Below are 17,520 nucleotides of genomic sequence, written 5' to 3' on the forward strand. Positions count from 1 at the left end.
GGAAATGGTACCAGTTATCGATTAAATGAATCTCAGCCGGCTCCCCCAGAGGGGACGCCTAATGTACATAAATGTACATAAAATTTGGCCTTCCCCCTATAATGTATAGTACATTATGGCACAAATACACGAAAACTGATCGTGAATTGCAATGGCCACTACATGGGTCGTTTGATTTACGAAAGGTTCAATATGTGGAGCAGTGTTTGTTTCAGCACAGGTCTAGACAGGATATGTTTGATTTTGTGCGTGTTTGGGAGAAAGCGGTGCGTGAACGAATGAAGCGTGAACAAGCCTTGGCGGATAAAGAGCAGCAAAAGGCTGCTCGTGACAAAGCTTTACAGCTGCAGGAAAAAGAATTGCAGGAACAGAAAGAGAGGGAGACTCGAGAACGTAATTTACAGGTTAATGGTCAGTTTCCTATTCGACGTCCTCTTTATCCTGTCCTTATTAATGAATCTGATGATTTTGCATTGTTAGATCGTTGCCCGCCTCCGTATGTTCCGCCTACGGCCCCGGATGAGGACTCGAGTGAGGATGATCAGAGGGATAATCATACCCGGTTAAGTGCTGATCGAGCTGCAGAATTACGCGGTTTGACTCGTAAACTTAATATTAATTCTATAACTGTCTCAGAGATTGATGGACTTATGTGTAAGTGGTCTGAAAGAGAACGATTGTATTTTCTAGATCATTTTGGAGAGGAAGTGGTTGAACGGTTTAGGAAATACTCGTCTGAATTGGAACCGAAGGATATATCAGTTGGTTGTGGTAATTTACGTAAAGGTGTTTTCGTTCTTATAGATGCGGATGAGTTTTTCCGGCATTTGGTTCAGCTACGGGATGAAGCGTCACGACTACGGGCGTTGAAAAAGACATCGGGTTCGCCTGTGCCTGGATCGACGGAAGTATCCAACGAGTGTCCTATCTTTGAAACAGATAAGAGTGCTACAGTCCATGTTATGCCTATGCGAGAAGCTGCGCCTCTGTATGTTCCCCCTAAAGGGCAAGGTACAGATGATAATAAATTGTCCGCGGATGCAAAGGGTTATTTTATATATAATTGGGTTTATACGCCTTGGAATAGAACAGATGTTATGGCGCTTAAGAATGCTTGGCCTGACACCCGTAAAAATCCGGCGGCTTTCTATGAAGGAGTGGAAGGTGCTATTTCTTCATGTGTTATGACATTAGTTGATATTGATCTCTTCTTTGGGTTAATACTGCCTCCTGATATGTGGAGGGCGATTCGTAAGTTTGAGGATCGAACGGTTTTGGGTGCAGATTGGAAGGATTTAGCTCAAGCTGATTAGGATAGAGAACCCGCATGTAAGCCATGCCAACTGATTTTAGACCTCCAGAGGCTATTTTGAATAAATTAAAAACACTTGATCCCCCTAAGAAAATAGATTGGACAATGTTGGCTTCTTGCAAACAGAAGCCGGACAAATCGGTTTCTGACTTCTTTTCACGTTTTGAGGAAGCGTTTCATGATTACAGTGGTCAATTATTAACAGAGGACACGGGCAGGCATTTGTTTGTCGATAAGTACGTGGCTAATCTCCTACCGGAGGTTGCAAAACGTTTAAAGACTAGTGAAAGTTCATGGACCACAGCAACCCCTGCTTCTTTATTGACTATGGCTCAGTATTATGAACAACAGGAATTGGAGGCTAAGGAAAGTAGTGATAAGAAAGCGAAGGATTTGAAGACGAAGGTGATGTTGGCTCAGGTTTACGCTACACAGCCGAGAGGGAATGATAGGGGTAGACGTGGATCGTATAGTGCGTCTTCTCCTTGTTCTGATATTTCTGAGGATCAGTGTGCATACTGTAAAGAGTTTGGACATTAGGCTTCAGAATGTCCGGTGCTTCAAAAACAGCTTAATCAGCGTGGTCGAGGAAGTGGAAGGTCTCGGAATAGTTATGCAGGATCGAGGGGTGGAGCGAATGATCGTGGAAGGTTTGAGGCGAGAGGTCGTGGTCAGGCTGATCATAATACTTTTGATCGACGGAATCAGTATCAGATAGCCGAGGGTGAGTTTGTTGAGTCTCAGGAAAATACATATGCATAGGATTGCGTAGGATGGGGTGTGGAATCGGTGGAAGTACCAGTAGATCAAAGGGGTCCCTATATATTAGCGAATGTTTTGGGTTCTACTGATCAGTTTCTGGTCTATACGGGAGCTACTCATAGCGCTCTGTCCAAACACTTGGTTCCAAGGGCTCCCCTGTCTGGCGAAACGATTACATCAATAGGGTTCGATGGAACATCTTCCCTTAGCCCACTGTCCCAACCCCTTACATTTCACATTGATACATTTGTTGCTCCATGCCCGTTTTTGTTATCTCCAAACACACCAGATAATATTGTGGGACTTGATATGCTAAAACATTTTCGAGCAACTATACGCGGTGCCCCTGAAGGGGTGCGGGTTATTTTGAATGAGAACTACCCAGAAGTTGAGAGATCGTGCCTCATGCCGGAGGCCGATGCGTTAGCATCTCTCCCAAGCACTTTATGGGCTACTTCTGATACCGATGTGGGTCAAATGAACATCCCTCCCGTACGTATTACTGTAAAGGAGGGAGTGTCTTTGCCTCGTATAGCACAGTATAAGATCTCTAGAGAAGGAGAAGTTGCCTTGACACATATTGTAAATGACTTGATTGCGGCAGGGGTGGTGGAGGAAGTCTCTTATAATGTGTGTAACAGCCCAATTCTTCCGATCCTCAAGAAAGACACGGACACTAAAATTTATCGTTTTATTATTGATTTGAGGGAAATCAATAAGATAGTAGTGCTCCAGTACCCGGTGGTGTCTGATATTACCACTTTACTCACTTTGATTCTACCCACAGCCACTACCTTCACAGTAATCGATTTGAAAAACGCTTTCTTTTCGATTCCCATTCATCCTGATAGCCGATATTTGTTCGGCTTTACATTAAATAACAAATCATATAGATTTTGTAGGGTTCCTCAAGGCTACACAGAAAGCCCTAGCATTTATAGCCAGGCATTAAAAAGACAGCTTGATTCTTTTGATTTACAGTCTGGGGTGGCTCTTATTCAATATGTGGATGATATCTTATTAGCAGCAGACACGCAGGAGCAATGTGAGGAGAGTACTATTTCTCTGCTTTCTTTTCTTGCCCAGAACAATCACAAGGTTTCAAGGAAGACGTTGCAATATTGTAGACGAAAGGTGACCTACCTTGGTCATCTTTTGTCTAAGGAGGGGCGTGCATTGACATCAGTTCGAATTCAAGCAATTTTAGATACGCCAGTCCCTTGCACTCAGAACGATGTTCGTGCTTTCATAGGTTTGACGTCCTTTTGTAGGCAATGGATACTAGGATTATCACACATTATAAAACCTTTGTTAGCATTGTTGTCTAAAACTACACCGGTTCCCATTGAATGGACAGATGAATGTCAGAATGCTTTTGAACAATTGAGACAAGCCCTTTGTTCTGCACCAGTGCTAGGTATACCTGATTACACAAAGATCTTTACACTGTATGTACACGAGAAGGATGGGTGCGCATTGTCAGTCTTAGTGCAGACACACGGAGATAAACAGAGACCTTGTGCGTACTTCTCGGCAGTACTCGACCCTGTGGCTCGAGGACTGCCTGGGTGTTTTCGAGCAGTTGTAGCAACAGCAGTGGCTATACGACAGAGTGAGGGAATAGTGTTGTCACACAAATTATTGGTGTTAGTTCCCCATGCGGTAGATGCTTTATTGAACCAAACGAAAACACAGCATCTAACTAGTGCTCGTTTAACAGGATACGAGTTAACGCTGTTGGCGCCACATATTACACGGAAGAGGTGTGCCACTTTTAACCCCGCTACTTTATTGCCATATCCTGTTGCTGAGACCCAGAAGGAAGAACACCATGTTTGTGTTTTTCTGACCGAAGAACAAACAAAGGGTCGTATCGATTTACAGGATACGCCACTTCCAGATGTAGATGGGGAACTGTGGGTTGATGGATCGTGTTTAAAGTTGCCAGATGGTACGATCTCTGCAGCTTATGCGATCACGACACTTAAGACAGTGGTAGAAACAGCACGAATACCGCAGAAATCGGCCCAAGCAGCTGAATTGATAGCCTTAACGAAAGCATGTGAGCTAAGTGCTGGATTATGTGAATATCTACACTGATAGCTGTTATGCTTTTGGAGTAGTGTATGATTTTGGCCTACTCTGGAAGGAACGAGGGTTCCTGACATCACATGGAGTGCACATTATGCATGGAGAATTAGTACGTGATCTCCTGAATGCATTATTATGTCCAAAGAAAGTAGCGATAATCAAATGTAGTGCACATAAGAAAGTGACAGACAAAATAGGACAAGGAACCGCTTTTGCAGATCGCATAGCGAGAGAGACTGCCATGTTACAAAATGTCTCTCCTATGTATGTAGTGAAGTCACAGGCTGAGCGATGGCATGATGCTAGAGAAGAAATACTAGACATACAAAAATCAGCACCTGAAGAAGAACTTGCAACCTGGGCAATAGAGGGAGTGTTGGACGATGAGGGTTGTTGGCGTAGCAAGGATATGGAGAGATGGAAATTACCTGCTGCTTACTTGCAAGCAATGGTCCAAATGACACATGGGCTGGTACATGTTGGAGCTCTTGCAATTACCAAATTGCTTACGTGAGATTGGGAGCATCCTGAGATTGCCAGCATGGCCAAAAGAATGGTGCAGACCTGTCTGATAAGCTTACAGTACAATCCTGCTAAAGGGACTTATACTCCTAAAGGAGGGTTTGTTCCACCTACTGCACCGTTCGAAGTACTGCAAATGGATTACATCCAGCTGGAGCGCTATAATAACCTCAAGTATATCTTAGTGGGTGCCTCCAGTAAATGGATTGAGGCCTACCCCACGAAGGATAATACAGCATTGACAACAGCTAAGGTGTTACTTAAAGAGTACTTCCCGCGCTATGGTGTTTGTAAATTTTTGTGGAATGATAATGGTCCTCATTTCGTTGGGAAAGTAGTGGAGTACGTCCTGAAATGCTATATTCCATCCGCAGTCAGCAGGTCTGGTAGAAAGGTATAATGCAACCTTGAAGCTGAAGCTAGCAAAGATCGTGGCATCCACGTCTTTGAAATGGCCGGACGCCCTGCCCGTGGCATTACTGTCTATCAGATCAGCGCAACATTCTCGATCTGGCTTCACTCACTATGAAGTGGTGTTTGGAAGGCCTATGAACATCTGGGGAGTTCCTAAGCCTCGTTTGATACATGATGTGCCTTGTATAATGATGAATGATTATTTGGCACGATTAACAAATGATTTACTTTCTATTCATCAACAGGTTCGAGAAGCGCTCCCCGACAATTCCATTGGAGAGGCTCATGATCTCCATCCTGGGGACCATGTTATGGTCCGCGCGTTCGAGAGATCCAGGAGTTTGGAGCCGAGGTGGCGTGGCCCTGAACAGGTATTGCTGACAACTCGGACGGCTGTGCGAGTCACGAATAAGAAGCGGTGGATACATTCTAAATGTAAATGTAAATGTAAATGTGTTGGACTTGTAAAGCGCACAGCTGCCCGTGAGCGTCCCGGCGCTTGCTTAGGGAACCCGTCCTGGTATTCCCCTGTGAGAAACCCGGGCAGGGTGTCCACAAGGTGAAAGCCAGGCATTCCGCCGCGAGGGGCCGTAGTGGAGATTAAGCGAGCTATTGCCCAGAGTCGCAGAGTGTGACCCCGTGAATTGAGTAGGCACCAGAGCGAGAATTGTCGAGTCCGTGGAATTTTGAGCCCGAGACCCGCCGAGGCGGGGAATCGAACCCTGGTCCACAGTCGATCTCAGCTTCTGGGTCTGCCGCCTCTAACCACTGAGCCACGCTTCTCCACTCTACTCACTGCCGTCGTGTTTCTCCGGATCTGGTGAATCCTGCGGTGCTGTCTGATTATCGAGACATCTTGGATGCAGAGAAGAGCCCAGCTACTACGCCTAACAAATCGGAGGGAGCCTTCCCGGACCACACTGTTTCTGGTGCAGCGAAATATAATTTGCGGTCAAGAAAAGCTGTTGTTTTGTCCAAGACTGGTTGAGTTACCGTTCTGAGGTTTGTGAAAACGGAAGCCGGGAATATCAAGGGGGGGGATCAGTTCTGTCCAGTGTAGCGACACCCGTCTTGAATCTCAGAGAAGAAACCAGCGGCAGCCTCGGTTCTCAGCACTCATTTTTTTTATTTTTTATTTTTGTTTTTGAAGAAATTTGTTTTGTGAACTATGGCACCTGCTACAACGAGAAACAAGAAAATTCTTGGTGCTGTGCTCTTTGTTATGACTATAGTGCTAATAGCAGTAATAGCTTGGATCATAGAACGATTGCTTCCTGCACGAGAATATTTACTGCCTACCACTGCAAGCCCATCTGAACATTTCCATTTTACTCTGCCTTATCATGAAGAGAGACATAGACAGACTTACTTAAATAAGTTTCATTCAAATTCTACATCATACCCATAATATGACGAACACTTCGAACTGTTGGGTATGTGGAATGTTGCCTGGACATCAAAAGAAAGGAGGAACTCCACTTATTCCTCTTTCATTCTCCCATAATGGTTCTTGTAATGCTTGGTATACTCTTCTTTTTACCCTAAGATGGCCAACAAAAGATGGACTATTTTTCCGATTAAACAAAGTCTGTTATAATGACAGAGATGGCTACCCACAAGCAGAAGGAACTAAATTCGAGTGGGAAGAATATCGACCGGACAATGTATCTACACCTCGTATTTTCACCAATCTAAGAACTGTGAATATGTCTAGTTTACATGTAATTACAGTTATTGATACTAAGGCTGAATTATGTATACGTAATAAAGGCACTATTCCAGTAGGTAGGAGTGAATGTAACACTACTCCCACTTTTGATACACCAAATGGTATTGCTTTTGTAGCATCACGTAACACTTACTTTATTTGTGGAAATAAGGGATACCACCGTCTTCCCATTGGGTGGTTAGGAACTTGTTACATTTCTTTTGTGTTACCCCCTGTATTTATTGCCCCAACCATGTATTATAATGATTTTATATTGTATCATGATTTCATATTAAATAGGGTAAAGAGAACATTAGAACTTGAAAATATCGATCAGACTGACACCTCTCTACAGCAATATGTAGATTTTAATTTAGGCTTGTTTTCCTTTGTTGGTGCTGCCTTAAATAGCAGGAAAATAAGACGACTAACATGTGTTGTAGAAGCTGTTGCAAATGAAACTGCCTCCGCCTTAGGGAACTTGACTGAGGAACTTCAAATTACTAGAATTGTTACGCTCCAGAATCGGATGGTTCTAGATGTAGTATTAGCTGATCGTGGGGGTGCATGCCGCATTATCGGTAGAAGTTGTTGTGTATATGTGCCAGACAATTCACCTTCTGTGTATGATGCTATTTCTAAATTGCACAAAATTGCTGCTGAAATACATCCCGAAAGTGGTACATGGACATTTTCTAGTTGGTTTTGGACTTTGCTTAGTACTTGGGGTTGGAAGCTATTAACGATCCTATGTGTGATTATTGGAATACTTTTCTTCTTTTGTTTATGTATTCAATGTGGCCCTACCTTATGTTCTATATGTATTACTGCCTGCATTCCATCCAAACGAGCTATTGTCAAAAATGAGAAAATAATTAACAAAGAGATAGCAAATTTGATGTTGATAAATATTGATGACGAATATCCTGATTACTTTCATTATGAGGTAGCTTTAGCTAAATGCTAAAAGGGCCATCTGTCGTAATTTGGCAGCACCTAAGTTAGCATTTAGCTCAGCTACACGAACTTACTTCGTTAACTTGACCAAAACGTGCGGGCCATTTTAGATTCCCTGGCTTCCATTTTATATGAACATGCTGCCTCGTGGTCAGCATGCCCTTTTGTCCTTTCTCTGTACCAATGACCATTTACCTTGCCCAGCAACAGGCTATTTTTAGCACTGGTCAATCTTGCGCATGCGTACTCACACGTTTAGACTACTGAGCGGTCATCTCTTAGGAATGTTCTCCAAAACTGACCAGTGGCACTGAACTCCTCCCACATGTTGGCTGTGTTCCAAAAATGCCCTTATATGTACCTAAACTGTTCAAAAGTATACTGCCTACCTTTTTATTACTGTTAGAACTGTATAAAAGAGGTCGCACACCGATGTTCGGTGTGATACTTCTTGCATTACCGAAGGGTGCTGTAGGATTGTACCACCACCCCATGGGGTCTTAATAAACTTGTCTTTTGCATTTCCAGTTTCTGTGCCAACTTCTATTCTAAGGTGTTCGAGAGTTTTTTGCAGAGTATGTAGACCTGACTGAACCCGATACCACACTGTCACCCTCAAACCAGACAGTCAATCCACAAGCAAGCCCAGGCACACAGAAAGGTTAGACAAGAGAACAGCCACTCTCTAAAAGTACTATTCTCAAACACAGAATTTAAAAACAACCTTCACTAAAAGATGTGTTTTTAAATCCTGAGTTCAGGGATATCAATCACTTATGTCCCATCTTGTTCCTATGAGAAGATAGGCTGGTATCCATTGGGACCAGCCTCCCCCATGTTATTCTATGGAGCAAGATAACCTTACAGCAGTGAGCAAACAAAATGGCTGCTGCTCACTACCAGAGCATGTGACCTGCACTAGTACATGATCTACCTTACCCATACACTGCACCCTGCCCAGGGGGGTACCTTGATCCTTCCATAGGGGTGACTGATGTGCACAGACAGGGCAGGGTTAGGCCCAGCCAGTGGGGACACTGGTCAGGCGGACATGGCAGTCCACTGACTGCACCCAGGCACTGCGCTGGCAGGCCTGAGACACCATTTTAGGGCTACTTATGTGGGTGGCGCAATCTGCGCTGCAGGCCCACTAGTAGCATCTGTTATCACCAGCCCTGGCACACACAGTGCACTTTACTAGGGACTTCATGGTGATACAAATATGCCAATCAGGTATACCAATCAATATGACAATTTACAGAGGGAGCACTTACACTCTGGCACTGATCAGCAGTGGTAGAGTGTCCAAAGCATCTAAACCAGCAAAAACGAAATCCAGCACAGCATCAAAAATACAGGAGACAGAGGCAAAAAGATGGGGGAAAACCACGCCAAGGGTGTCAGGTCTAACACGCATTAAAACACAGAAACAATAAAACATTCTGGAACATAATTGCCGCACAAATGGGGATAAGTCAGCCCAAGCAACACCAGTGTCATCATCTGAGTGGGAAAAGCTCATCCTCAGACTTTACAAATCTAATTCCCACAACCAGGTTTCTCCCGGCCAGTGTTCCGTCCATAAGGGCCAATTTGAGAAGGACTTGTTGAAAATTTCAGCTACACAGATCTCCTCTTTCATAAACTCATCTATATCATCTGCATCGATGGGCCCGGACAATATTCCAATTAAAGTACTACAAAAAAATACAGATGACTGGAGTAAATTTCTAGCCCCACTCTTCCAACACTGTTTTAAGTGTGATAAAATACCCAAATCTTGGTGGAGAGCATTGTGGTTCCTCTCCTAAAACAAGGCTCAAGATCGAATCCATCCAACTATATACCCATAGCCATCCTTGATGCCACTGGGAAGATCTTTGCAGCTTGCATTTTGGAGCATCTAAAAGACAGGGCATTCTCGAATAATGTGATTCCCATGACACAGACCGGCTTCCGCCCAAAACACTTAACTTTGGATAACATCACTGTTCTTCAGACTGTCCTTGATAAATATTTTATGTTAAAGTCACCAATATTATACTGTGCTTTTATCTATTTTTCAACTGCTTTTGATAGCGTGGACAGATTGACATTATGGTGAAACCTAGAGTGTTTAGGGATCCCTTTAAAAAAAATTAAAACTAGCTTGTTTTGGGATCTTCTTATAGTAATTATCTCCCTGCATATTGCAACATGGTGTAGAGTTAAAAGGGGGGAGAAAACGGCCTAACCAATCCAATCCCTACAATGAATGGCTTGAAACAGGGATGTCTACTAGCACCCATATTATTTTCCATTTACATAAGTGACCTACATGGGCGCTTTTTCCTAATTAGGAACTCTCCTCCAAAATTAGCACAGCTTGATATCCATTGCTTAATGCACACTGACAATATTGTCATATTCGATCGTACCCCAATTGGCTTGCAAAGGAATTTAAATGAACTAAACCAATATGCAAAAGAAAGCCTCCTGGTTCCAAATATATCTAAAACCAAAATGTTACCTTTTAGTGGAAAAAGGAAATCTCTACCTTTCATATTGTCATTGGGCGATAACCCAATTGAGACACTGAAATAATATGTCTACTTGGGCCGTATCTTTATGCTTAACTTACAAGACACTCCCCATGTCCAACATCTAGGACAAAAGGCAGAGTCCCACATTGGGGCACTACAGAGATTTTATCGCTCAACGGCAAAAGACATTTTAAATGTTTGCTGGAGGTTTATGGCATGAAAATCCCATCAATTTGATCTTATGCCATGGAACATACAATTAAAACATGGTGATCAATAAAAGTGAAGGATCGGCGCACTCAGCCCACACCCATGCCTCCGCTGACAGAGCGGGGAAGCTGTTGGCGCATCTCATCCAACAAGACCGAACGCAGCAACCAGCGCTGCGATTACAGTCAACCGCGGGTCACATACTCACAAGGCAGCACTCCATCAATGCAGAATTTACTGCCCACTACACCGGCATATATAAGGCCACTATACAGGAACCCGGGAGGAACTGGAAGAATACTTATCCCAACTACCCATGCTGGAAGTCGATGACGCTCAACAAGTAGAGTTAAATGAGCCTCTAGCGCTGCTGGAGGTACAGGTAGCAATTCGGTCGTTGGCCACTGGCATGGTTCCGGGCCCTGATGGGCTACTGGGGGAATTTTATAAAACGTATAGTGACGTCCTGGCCCCGAAGTTGCTTGCCATGTTCAATAGCGCACAAGAAGCAGCTCTCCTGCCACAGACGTTCTGCGACTCCTTGCTTATCTCGCTGCCTAAGCCAGACAGGGTCACAACTTCTTGGCTCATACCGGCGGTTAGCACTGCCAAATTCTGATTACAAAATATTAGCCAAACTATTGGCCAATAGGCTGGCCCTGGTAGTCCCGAAAGTGGTACGCGAGGACCAGAAAGGGTTTGTGCAAGCCTGCAGCACATCTCTCAATTTGCAGCGTTTTTTTTTTTTAATTGCTCACTACTCCAAGGAACGCTGGCTGCACTCAGGTTGTCTAGTGCTGAACCTTTAAAAAGCATTCGACACGCTCGAATGGGACTACCTATTTGCCGCTTTGGCAAAATACAAGCTATGCGACAGTTACGTAGCCTTGGTCAAGCTGCTTTATTACAAGGCCCATGGCACAAGTTAAGACAGAAGCCAGGCCCGTATGTTTCCAACCCCATCTCTCGGTAGGGGCACGCGGCAGGCCTGCCCCCTTTCCTCGCTGTTGTTTGCGCTGGCAATCGAACCTCTGGTGGTGGCCTTGCGTAACTCAATGGTGGACTGGGGAATACCCCTGGGAGAGGGAGTGCACGCTGTGTCCCTCTATGCTGATGATCTCCTAATATACCTATGCGACATTCGGCTGCCATATGAGGTGGTAGCAGCGGCCCTTGCAGAGTTTGAGGTGCTATCCGGGCTGCGTGTCAACTGGGGCAAATCTTACCTCTATCCCTTCACCGAAAACACCCCGGACCCAACATTGATGGTGAACGGTATTGTGATACGCTGGCAGCAGACCGCCTTCCGGTACTTAGGGATCCAGATATACCGAGAGCCAAAAGGACCTCCTGGAAGGTAACTATAATAAAGCAGCTACGGCATTCCAAAAGAAGATGTCATTCTGGCGCACGCTGCCCATTGCCACCATGGGCAGAATAGTGCTTTTAAAAATGGTGGCACTGCCACAGCTACTATATCACTTCGCAAACCTGCCAGTGTATATTAAGCCCGCAATGTTTTGATCGTTCGAGGCAGACACAAGACAATTTATTTGGCACGGGGGCCGGAATAGGGTGGCACTTGCAAAGATGTACCTACCCATTGGTGGTGGAGGCGTGGCAGTCCCGAATATGGAGCACTACTATCTGGCAGCACAGCTACAGTGGGTGGCCAGAAAGCAACTCAAGATCATGGCAACGCTGCTGCTGGGATATAGGACAGGGCAAATATTTACCCTATCCCACCAAAGACGAAAGGGCCCACACCCACCCAGCAGATGGTGAACATAGCATACATATGTTTCTGGCGGATGCTACAGCTCACTAAGGAGTACCCTCTCTCCCGCTCCTGGGTATGTTGAGACAGCAACAGGTCACCAAAGAGGCAGAACTGCGTCCATGGGATGGCGCAGGACTTTAGACGATTGGGGATTTCTATCAAGACTGCCAATTACTTCCCTTCGATACACTTGTGAATGAGAATGACCTGCCGCAGGGTCAGTTTTTATTGCATGCAGTGATCATTAGAACATTAAGACTTCTCTAGGGCGACATAACGGAGGAGCCGCGAACGTCGGTCCCATGCTCTCCATGCCACTGGAGTCAAGCTATCCTGGCTGATGAGGGTTGAAAGCCCGAGACCAGTTCCAGGATGCTTGTTTCCAGTCCAGGGAGGATCTGGGCTGGCAGTTCGGGCTGGACTGTTCCCATTCGGTGCAGGGTCAAGACTGATTTGCAAACGGCTGGGTCCAAACTTGAATGGCATGGTGAGCAAAAAAAATGGATTTAGGCCCAGATCTCTGCTCTGGGGTGAATGCATGACATTGTTCTTCATTCTGTCCATCAACTGTTCTTTTTGCATTTGTCACCCCGAGTGGGACGGGTATGCCCAGACGTGGGTCCCGTGCTCTCCATGCCACTGGAGTCAAGCTATCCTGGCTGATGAGCGGTGAAAGCCCAAAACCGGTTCTAGTATGCTTGTTTCCAGTCCAGGGAGGACCTGGCCTGACAGTTCGGGTTGGACTGTTCCGATTGAGTGCAGGGTCAAGACTGATTTGCATATGGCTGGGTCCAAACCTGAATGGCATGGTGAGCAAATTAACAATGGATTAAGGACCAGATCTCTGTACTGGGGTGAATGTATGACATTGTTCTTCATTCTGTCCATCACCTGTTCTTGGAACATTACACTGGCCATATTAGTCTAGGTCACTTGTTGCAAGGCTTGGCCCTCCACCCTTCCATGGTCAGTTAAGTTTCATTAAACTGGGTGATAGTAACACCTGCTAGTTATATAGCTTAGAAATGGCAGAAATGTTATGCAAAGCCCTATAAAATGTTGTTATTGTGAGGCCCTGCTATTGCATCATATCCTATTTAAGGCATTAACAGCTCTTTCATAGCAGAGAAAATATTGTTTTCAATTTAAGTTGTATGTCAGTACCCGTTGCTTGATTGTTGTAAATCAGTAGCCTTCAGCTTCATTATTGTAAGTCAGTATCTGCGTATTGACTGTTGTAAGTTAGTAGCCCACAGCTTGATTGTTGGAAATAACTGCTCAAGGCTTGATGCAAAAGTCCACTGCCTACTACCTCCTGCAAATGAATTATCATGCGAAGCACCTGGGCTTATGCCCTTTCGTTTGCACTTCATAGGTCTTTGTCCCTGAGCCCATGTTGATCGTGATGGTGAATGTGGCCCTTTGGTTTTCGCAAACCTGGGAGTGTGCAGAGAGTTCTGTTACCATCCAGGGATTCTGGGGTTTCCGGCCATCTTTCTTCCACATCCAAGTTTTAGGGAGAAGCTGTGAGTGGACAGACTGCACTTTATTAAATCCAAAAACCTGAGATATAACACTGATATTCCCCTGTAATGAAATATGTGATGATGGCACTGCTTTAAATGGTTCAATGAAGGTGTTGTGGTTAGTGGGGTGTGTGTGGTGGAGTTCAAGGGGGTGAGACTAAATAGGTATAACAAGGAATCTTTTCCAAGAGGCATGGGCTCTGAAGTTTATTATACAGTGGTCCAACATCATGGTGAGAGGAAGCCACCCCCCCTTCTCCCGACTCCCCACACAGAGCACAGGCCATTTGTAGTTAAGGACATAACTTAAGGCATGTAATCTAAAATTGGATGTAGCCTTACAGCTAGAGTGGTTGACCTCGAAGCTGAGGAACCGGGGTCGAGTCTCGGCAACAACGCTCAACATCCTGTGATTCTGGGCAAGTCACTTAATCTCCACGTGCCTTACAAAAAAAAATAATAATGATTGTGTCTATCTTTAACAAAACTGGTGCTCGTGTAAAGCGCTCTAATACCTGATATCCTTGGGTCTAGTTCGGGCTATATAAACCTCTTAAAAAAAAAACTCCATGAGTTTCATTAAGCGTTTTCTAATGGGTCGCCAATTGACCTACCTTATGAATATTAATGAGGCAGGTTGCAATTTGTGATCCATTAGGAATCGCTATAATCACAGGGATTGTCACCTGCTGGGGTCAGCAAACCACCATGTTTGTGATTGCTTTTAAATAAAGCAATAGATTTTTTCTAAATGCAGCCCGTTTTCCTTAAAGAAAAAGGAAATGTTTTCTTTCATTTTCCAAGCACAGCCAGTGGTCCTTGGGACAACTGCCTGCTCTTAAAAAAACAATTTTACAGACATTCACAAAGGTGAAGGGGTCCAGTCGCGTTTGCGAATGGTTACTACCTAGTTTAAGTAGAAGGTAGTAAAATGCAAATGTTTTGCGACCACATTTGGGTGGCAAAACATTCCTACAAACTGCTGCGTTTCGGTATCAGGAAGGGATGCCCTAAACATGCCCCTTCCTAATACTCAATGGGTATGTAGTCGTAATTCCAAATTATAATTCTGTAACATGTTACCGAATCGCAAAATGGAATTCATATATACCGAAATGCATTTTACCAGTCTCAATCGACCCGGCTTTGTAAATCGGGCCGTTTGCGACCTGAAAAATGCTGTCACATGTGGTCCTTTATTTCTCTCCGTTTCTAATGAAATAATTTGATTTAAAAGAACATCCTTTCATGGGATTCTGTATATTTTCAGGGGGTGGGCTTGCACACTGGCAGGAGGTCAGTCCCAGAATACTCCCCTGTAAGAAGGTGGATACCTGACTATGGTTACCTCAGATTTTTTGCCTTGTGTTTAGCCGGTTTTCGACTTAGTTGGCCTGGGATCCTGCTAATAAGGGCCCCAGGCTATCTGCTCTCTCTGTAAAATGGACTCCATGTACCTTAGGTACATACCTAATTGGATGTTGGGTCACTCTTATGAGTCCCCGTACAGTGTACTATAGGTACCCAGGGCATAGATGCACCCAAGGCCTACCAGGGGCTGCAGCATATATTATCCAACCCCTGGCGGGCCATCCAAACTGACACAACTGGCTGATCACTCAGCTGGGGCAAGGTCGTGTAATCACTCCTTGCTTAGGTATAGTATTCCTATACCTACCATTATATATAGACACATATGCACCTATAAGTCACTCCTATGGCAGGCCTTAACAATCCTGAAGGCAGAGTGCTTGGTTTTATGTGAGATGGTGCTCTAGCATGAGCTGAGCATGTCTGAAGCTTTCGGAACCATGTTCTTAGAGCTGTTCTATGATATTGCCATACCATATACTCTTAAGTGCATTATGAACCTTTCAGTTAAATGCTATCTTTGGTTTGGCTTTATCAAAACATGTCGTGTAAGGCGTCATACGCTTTGGAATACTACCCCCTCGCCAGTTCTGGCGACGGGGGTAGTATTCCACCCTTCTAGAGGGAGAAGACATGTTGATCCTACTAATCCCGGTTAAAGTTAACCAGAGCCTCAGCATCACAAAATTGATGCTGCTGCCACAGACACAAGTCTGACCTCCTGCTGCTGGGAGTCCTTCCAGCGAGGGAGGCTTGGACAATAGGTTTCCTGTCTTGGGAGGTGCCAGCACCACCCCAGACAGGCTATAGTGTATTGGGGCAGGGAGGGCCGAATGAAATGAGACACTGCCTGGGGCACACAAGGTGTCCCATGCATAGTCCAGTTCAAACCGGTGCTGGGGCACTCCAGCCCCAGCTCTGGCGTGAAACTGAACACAGGGAAAGGGGAGTAACCACCCCCTTCCTTGGTCCCACCCATAGGAGGGACCTAGCAGGTAATCCAGCCCCTAAATTTGGTATATAGGTAGGAGCTGAGTCCCAAGACTTTAGATTTATCCTGACTGAAACTCTGATACAAAACTCTGGACCTTCCACATCCTACTCGACGTAGAAGACTGAAGAATCTCCCTTGTGGTCAAGGAGTGACCACCCTGCACAAGCAGGCACCATCAAGCGATCAATGGTTAGTTTGACGATGCTCCCACTGGAGCCCAAGCACAGAGCCTGACAAGACCCAGACTTCCTTCAGCCCGATCCACAGGCACAGCAAAGCTGAGACCAATGGAGGCGACGTGAGACGTGGGACCGGCCATCTTGGAAAGCCAGCAAATTGCTTTCCGTGCAACTTATGAGGCACTCTCGAAGTTGTGCATTGGGGATTGAGAAGCCCCAGCCCCGAGCACCAACTGCACCGAAGATCAGCCCTCCACACTTCAGGAGTTCTGCGTGGGGCCCTTCTGCATTTTCCTGCTTGATGCGTCTGTATGGTCACTTGCCTGTTGGCTAGTGGCCTCTGTGACAATGAAACCTTGGATTTACAACACTGGTCTGGTTGCTCCAGACTGGCCCTTGCTCCCCTTAAAAGGAGCCGCCCATCAGACCTTGCTGGTCTGATTAAGCCATCTTCTTTTTCTGCGTGGGTTGCCTTTGCCAAGGCTTGTTGACTCAAATCCGGAAGCCGACACTGCCGACAGTGAGATCCTTTGTGGAACAGTCCATGCCCAGCTCCTGGTTGTTGTCAACACATCCTGGTCCACGTGGCTGCAGAGACAAGCTTCACAACATCACCTGATTGCTTCGCAACATCGCCTGGTTCCTTCCTGGTTCCTTCCTGGTCACTGACTAGTGACCCAGACTTTGTCCCCTCTGCTTTCAGGTACTCTTCATCCTTGATCCGCCCTTGGATCCACCCGGACACTTCTCTCCTTGTCGCCTGCAGCATCTTTCTCCAAGGCTCCTTAGGAATCAGTGATGAAACCCGACATACTTTGACACCTATGCACCCGCTTCCTGTGGGTGAGGTAACGCGAGTATTTCAGCACTCCTGTGGGTATTGACTATCTTAGGGTCCTAGCTTCAAGTAGCTTTTCCTTAGTCCATCCGGAAGTGTTGTAAAAGAACTAGTTTCAATTTCTTTCGTTCCCATTCTAACTCTATGGTAACTTGTGTGCGTATAAAGACACTGCACGCGCATCCCGTGGGCCTCCTGCTCTCTATCCATTGGTAGTACACTGTAGCCCCAGCGATTCTCCAGGCCCTAGGCCTTTCTTTGGTTCGTGACGTGGTCCTTATACCGCTATTTTGGTATATGGTTCGAAGTGCCGCTAGGGCATTACGGTATTTTG

The sequence above is a fragment of the Lissotriton helveticus genome, chromosome 2_1 (assembly GCF_964261635.1).
Source record: "Lissotriton helveticus chromosome 2_1, aLisHel1.1, whole genome shotgun sequence".
Classification (NCBI taxonomy): Eukaryota; Metazoa; Chordata; class Amphibia; order Caudata; family Salamandridae; genus Lissotriton; species Lissotriton helveticus.